General features: G+C 40.5%; 1 protein-coding gene across 2 annotated transcripts in view; it reads left to right on the top strand.

Moving 5' to 3' along the window:
- Nucleotides 1-1,475: 1,475 nt before the first annotated feature.
- Nucleotides 1,476-6,750, top strand: part of LOC134372914 (zinc finger protein 577-like) — a 50,233-nt gene continuing 44,958 nt past the window's right edge. For both annotated transcript variants that reach the window (XR_010022912.1, XM_063090236.1), the window contains exon 1: nucleotides 1,476-1,558. The gene's annotated coding sequence lies outside the window, so the exon portion shown is untranslated. The remainder of the gene's footprint in view (nucleotides 1,559-6,750) is intronic.

Genomic DNA, 6,750 nt, shown 5'->3' with positions numbered 1-6,750 from the left:
TAAAGTTACGGTTAACTAGTTTATATTGTATTAACAGTATTTAAGGAATGTTTGATTGGTCTCTGCCATGGCTCTCTGATGCTACAGCTGGAGGGAGCTTGGACGGAGGAACAGGGAGCGGGTAAGACCGGATCAGAGAGGGGTAGACAAAAGGAAGTGACAAATACAGCACATAGGTACTTCAGAGCCCCCTCTCAATAATCTCAGTTGCAAGCGAAGGCACTGCAATCTGGATGATATAGTACTGGAAAGAATGGCTGCGTGTGATTTCTTCAAAAACCATTTGCACCGTATTGCTTATACTACGAGAGAATCATGGTGGCTTTTGTAAGCAATTATTTCGTAGACTGTATTTTCAAATTGCTACACTTGCTGTTTTTCAAACAGTCGTGAAGCAAAAAGAGACCTTGGATATGAATACTTATTTGAGCCTCATTCACACCTTTCGTCTTTTTTTTTTTTTAACTTTAATTTTCAATTTTTTTTTCACTCACACCTTCTAAGTCTAATCTCACTGGCTGAGCTGCAGGGACTTGCCATGAGCCTTTATTACCCAAGCTTGGTGGCTCATTCATTTGTCCCGTTCTAGGGGGCATGTTCTCTGCTGTACGGACACCTAAACTTCTCTGTGATGTCCTCTCGCGCTCATTGTTCCTAGCAGTAAGTCATAAAAGGTGCAGTCCTCTCTGCCAGGCCCGTTGAGGTGGACGAAGCCCCCGCCGTGTTTGCGTTGGATAAACTTGAGCCTCTGGAAATCTGGGCAGTTTGTTCAGCATTGTGGCGAGCCTTCCAACCTTGCTGCGCAGGGCTGGGAGTGTCAGGAGAAGGAACAGTTCAGCGCCTTTTCGCCATCTCCAGTGTTAAAGCAAAAATAAAATGGAAACCAGGCTTTCAAAATTCCTGAGCAAATAAAACCATTGGGCCTTAAAAACAGCCTTAACCTTGCCTAAACTGCAAATATATGCAGAACTTTACGAGTCATTTCTGGTAAATGCTTATGTGAGAGAAAGACAATACAAAACCTGAGCCAATCAAAAGTAGCCAGCTAATTTATAATTATGTCATCAGGTACTTTCCAATAAGGCAAACCGAAACAGTCAATTTTACAACTAACCAATCAAATAATTTGATTTACTTTCTTATTCACCCTAACAATACTTGTCTCTAATGCTTTAAGCAGAGGAATACTGAACTTCTTTTGGTTTGATGTTTCCCAATTCACGAACTGTTGTTAGCTCAAATAAACTCTTGAAAATTTTATTGCGCCTCAGGTTTTTTTTTTTTTTTTTTTAAACAGGAGCCCTCCCAGGTTAACGTCACAAAATCAGCCTCTTCCCTTTTGTACGGCTGATGTTCCAAGATGGCCGCCCCCAGGGAGCCGCCGCGCAGAGGGCGCGGACATGTTGCCTCCTAAAGAGAAGCCCAAGTCCAACTGTCCCGGAAGATCATCGGCTGCCTTAGGCCGTGCCTTTACTGGGCTTAGGGGCTAGAAACCGAAGAGTTCACGGCAGTTAGGTGTAGCCGCCAGGTGACCGCAGTGGAGTTAGAGGGAAGTCAGGTGAGTTCGTGGGTCTCTCCGTGGAATAGGTTGGGGGGCAGTGAGGATCTGTGGGCATTGGTGTAGGGCTCCTTGGGAAGAGCTCGGGGTCCAGGACGGTGGGTATGAAGTGGGGGTGCCTTTGCGATCAGGCAATAAATAAAATAAAATAAATAAAAGGTCTGTCGCGTTCAACGACAGTGAGTCCCGAGGTCAGAGTTTGGGGGTTTTGCTGGTCACTGTGTAAGTAGGGCCCAGTGACTGAGAACGGCAGGGGTATTTGTCAGTAAAAGCGGTGTTTGGACTTAATACGGGGCTCGGTGATGAAGCCGGGCTGATGGTCAGCGTATGAGGGTGTCTGGTCTAGGATTCGGGGTTAATATGGGGTGTATGTTAAGTGTTTGGGGGAAGGTACAGGGGAATCGGGTTCAGAGGCTTGTAAAACCTGAAGCTTGTAGGTCACGGGCCCCTGGCTGGTGGCTGGGTTGAGGCTCAAACCTTGATTCGTGGGACGAACCTCATGAACGTTACGTTTCCCCAGAGTCTTCCAGTCCAGTTCCTTCTTCAAGGACTAGTTTGCAAATCTCCTGAAGCCCCTGCATCACCCCCTCTTTGCGTCCCCACAGATAGTTTAGGGAGATGAAGGATTAAGTAAATTTAAAGTGGTAAAAGTCGAGCTTCTTTTCTTCTTGCTGCAAACTGATTTGTATATCTCTTTTCAGGTTCTAGCCCACAGATTATATTTCCCGAAGACAGCCCTTATTGAACTGTTAGTATAGTTCAACTTTTGTCTTTTATTTTTCTCTACTTAATTTTCATAATTCAGATAAACTGTGGAAACTGGTGTAGTTTACTTTTTTAGTTAATTTCATATTCTGAACGTTTCCATAATACAAATTCTCTTATTAACAGATTTTTAAAATGGTCACAGAAATATATCAACAGGAGAGAGAACCGGTAATGTTGTGACTGGAGTCTGATTAAATAGATGCATATATGTTTGGATTGCATTGGAATATTTAAAAATTTAGTTATTACTTTTAGGATCATTTCAGGATTCAGAATTTACGCAAGGGTGTTCTTCCCTGACTCTCATCTCTTTATTTTTTTTTTTTTTTACTTTTATTGAAATTGTATGTAGGGCCATTTTTTTGTAACCTTTTATCTCATTTTATATAACATAATAAAGCAATTTAAAAATGTTATTAAATATTTATTTTGGTTTTAGTCACCTCACCAAACTTTTGTTATTACCAATTGCTTTTTCCAACTCAATGTTTTATTATGAAAAATTCCAAGCATATAGCAAAGTTGAATAAATTTTATAATGAACATATGGTGTATTAAACTGTTTCTGTTGCTAACAACAAAATACCTAGAACTGGGTAATTAATAAGAAAGTGAAATTTACTGCTTACAGTTTCAGAGGCTGGGAAGTCCAGGGAACACATCTACTGAGGGTCTTCTTTGGTGGTGGCTTTACAGCAATGCAGGGGTCTCACATGGCAGAAAATGGCAGAGGAGAGAGAGAGAGAGAGAGAGAGAGAGAGAGAGAGAGAGAGAGAGAGAGAGAGAGAGAGAGAGAGAGAGAGAGAGAGAGAGAGAGAGAGAGAGAGACTGTCATGTGAGAGAGAGAGAGAGAGAGAGAGAGAGAGAGAGAGAGAGAGAGAGAGAGACTGTCATGTGAGAGAGAGAAAGAGAGAGAGAGAGAGAGAGAGAGAGAGAGAGAGAGAGAGAGAGACTGTCATGTGATCTCTTTTTAAAGCCCTCAGAACCACGCCCCTGACCACCATTATTAATCCATTAACTGTCACCTTTTCAAGGCCTACCTTTTAATTACCATAATAGGACTTCCCACCCTCAGCAGTTATGGTCGGAGCTAAGTTTCCAATACCTGGAATTTTGGAGGACACAATTTAAGCTTCAACAAGTTTGAGGAAAACATTCAATCCACAGCATATACCCACCACCTAGATTGTACCATTAACATTTTTCTGTACTTGCTCCATCAGTTATCTATCCATCTCTGTATTCATTCCTTTTTGTATTCATTCATTAATTCGTCTTTTTTTTTCTTTTTAAAATACTTGGTGGATTTCTAAGTAGGTTGCAGACATCAGAATACATTCCCTTAGATACTTCAGCATTCCTATCACTAACTAAAGTTCTATTAATAGCTTTTAAATTGACTCCTTTAAACAGTCTGAGCATTTCCAGGTAATACTAGCCCAGTGGCAAGTGCATGGATTTTGGGATAAAATGAATCTGGCTTTCCAATCTGGATTCTTGCTCTTTCTAGATGACGTGGGTGAGTTACTAAACCCGAGTCTTGTTTCTTCATCTGTGCAAATAGAAGTTAGGTTCCTGTTTCAAGGTTGTTGTGAATTAAGAGAATTAAAATATATAAAACTCATAAATAGTGGCACACACATAGTAAAACTAAAGGAATAACAGCTACCATTTTTTCCTGTATTTGTACTTTTATACTTGTAAAATTTATAACTTAAAAATAAAATGTTCTGCCATGTAACACAGACATTAATTTTTTAATATAATTTTAAAATAATTTTGTCAATTTTTTATTGGTAAAATATACTTAATATAAGATTTACTATTTTAATTGTTTAAAGTGTATAGTTAGGTACATTCACAGTATTTTGCAACCATCACCACTATCTAGTTGCAGAAGCCTTTCATCACCCCAGGTGGAAACCATTCACCCATTAAGTCACTTCTCTTTTCCTTCTCCCCCCAGCCACTGGCAACCACTAACTGCCTTTTTGTCTCTGTGGATTTGCCTATTCTAAACATACAGCTTTTTTTCAGTTTGCGAAATGTTTTCAAGGTTCATCCTGCTGTGGTATGTACTTTGTTTCAGTACTTTATTCTTTTTTATGGCTGAGTAATATTCCATTGTGTGGGTGTGCCACATTTTGTTTACCCATTTATCTGTTGATGGACATCCTGTTTGCTTTTACTTTTTGATTATTGTGAATAGAGCTGCTGTGAATATTTGTGTATGAGTTTTTGTTTGAATACCTGTTTTCCACAGGGGCTGCATTTACCATTTTATGTCGCTACCAGCAATGTGTGAGGTTCCAGTTTTTCCACATTTTTGCCAACATTTGTTCTTTTCTTTTTCTTTTCTTTTTTTCATTATTCCTGTAGAGTTTTCTATTTTAGCTCTTTTTTTTTTCTTTCAGCACTTAGAAGGAAAAAACCATTGCTTTCTGACAAAGATTCTTTCCTTGGCTAAACTTTAGTCACGTTTCTGAATCTTCTGCTGGGCCTGACTGTGCACTGACTTGTAAAATCCAGTTTTAGCAAAGAACCCTGCTAAGTCAGTTTAGCAAGAAGCCCCCATCCTTGATATCTGATCGGGTTCCTCATCCCCCAGGTGATGTCTGATCACCCTGGGCTGTCTTCATCAAGAATCCTGTTAGGTCAGTTTAGCCAGAATTCTCCTTAAGCCTGATGTTTTCTCTTAGGAAGTTCCTATCCACTGACTCCCACCCTGCTCATTAGTTATAAATTCCTCCTTGCCCATGCTGTATTCAGAGTTGTGCCCAATCTCTCTCCCCCACTGCATGACCTTGTTGCAGTGGTCCATATACCTATCAAGATGGTCCTGAATAAAATCTTCCTTACTGTGCTTTTACAGTTGTCATTGACAGGCTGGCCAAGTAGCTCATTTGGTTGAAGTGTGGTGCTGATAACCCACAGTCAAGGGTTCAGATCCCCATACAGTCCAATTGCCAAAAAAAGAAAATAACAGCAATTATCACTGAATAATTTTTTCTTTAATACTTTTGACCTCCACATTTTCTGATGAGAACTCAGTTTTATTTTTTATTTTTTATATATTTTTTGGCAGCTGGCTGGTACAGGGGGAAGTCAATTTTTTTTTTTTTTTTTAAAGATGACCAGCAAGGGGATCTTAACCCTTGACCTGGTGTTGTCAGCACCACGCTCTCCCAAGTGAGCTAACTGGCCATCCCTATATAGGGATCTGAACCTATGGCCTTGGTGTTATTAGTACCACACTCTCCCAAGTAAGCCGTGGGCCGGCCCCTGAGAAGTCAATTGTTAACCTTATTTAGTATCCATTGCACATGACACTACTTTTATCTTTGCCTTTTGATAGTTTGAACTTTTTGAGTTTCAAAAAGAAAAGAAAGTGCTTTTTAGGTTTTTGCATATTGGCTCTGTTTGGGGGCACTCCTTTAAATGTAGTCAGGCCATGTATAACACTGCCTTAGGCATCACTTCCTGCTTGTGTTAAGTCTAAGTATCAGATGGAGGTGAAAACTTATGTTCCTCTCAGATCTTTTCTAAGCATGCCTCCTGCCCTGGGCATGTGAGCTTTTCAAAGCCCTTATTCTCCAAAGAGTCTCACTCTCAGTTTTGCCTCCCCTGCTTTTAGTGTATCTGTTGTATGCAGGCCATTGTATCAGTCCTTCAGGGAACCCACAAACAGGAAACAGACACGTAATTGCTTGGGAACATTGTCCTGGCTCCAGGACCAGGTCCACACCAGAAACACGTGAGGCTGTCTTCAAGGCTGCCATCCTGGCAGGAAGGGTTGCTAGGCATGGCCGAGGTAGGATGCCAGAAGACTCTCCTAATCTGTCGCCGTGGCCTTTCTCCTGGTTAAGCTCTCACTCTGTTGTGGTAAACCACTGACTGTCAGTTTCTGAGTTCTGAAAAGATTGATTCTGTTTTTGCCAGGTATTTTGATGCTCCTGAGGAGGTATAGTCCCATCAGTGAAAGATGTTGCTAGCTGCAGTGCTATCCATTTGTACTTATAGATTGTGGAACTGGTCAGCTAACCAATAAGTCTTGCTTTTGGTGTTTTTTCGGGGGAACCTCTTGGGCCTTCCATTATGTAGTCATATTGGACAAATACTGATAAATTGCCTCCTCCTCTCTAATGCTGATAGTTCTTATTTGATTATTTTATCAAACAACATCGGGTAGCATTTCCAGAATGGTGGTAAAAATATTGCACCACTGCCACCCCACCTTGCTCTTTGCTTAATAAGAGTATTTTTGTTACTGACTTTCAGCTAGATATATGTAGGATTTATTTGATTTTGTTTTCTATTTTGGCATATTTTCTTTTTGGAAGATTTAATTAATACAAGTCCAACTTAAGTCATTTTATTCCCTATCCCTGCCCTTCCCCAGAGAAAACTGCTATCTTGAAGTTGTT

Source organism: Cynocephalus volans, chromosome 3 (genome assembly GCF_027409185.1).
Source record: "Cynocephalus volans isolate mCynVol1 chromosome 3, mCynVol1.pri, whole genome shotgun sequence".
NCBI lineage: Eukaryota > Metazoa > Chordata > Mammalia > Dermoptera > Cynocephalidae > Cynocephalus > Cynocephalus volans.
The sequence above is the reverse complement of the archived record's forward strand: the minus strand, read 5'-3'. Positions and strand labels throughout refer to the sequence as shown.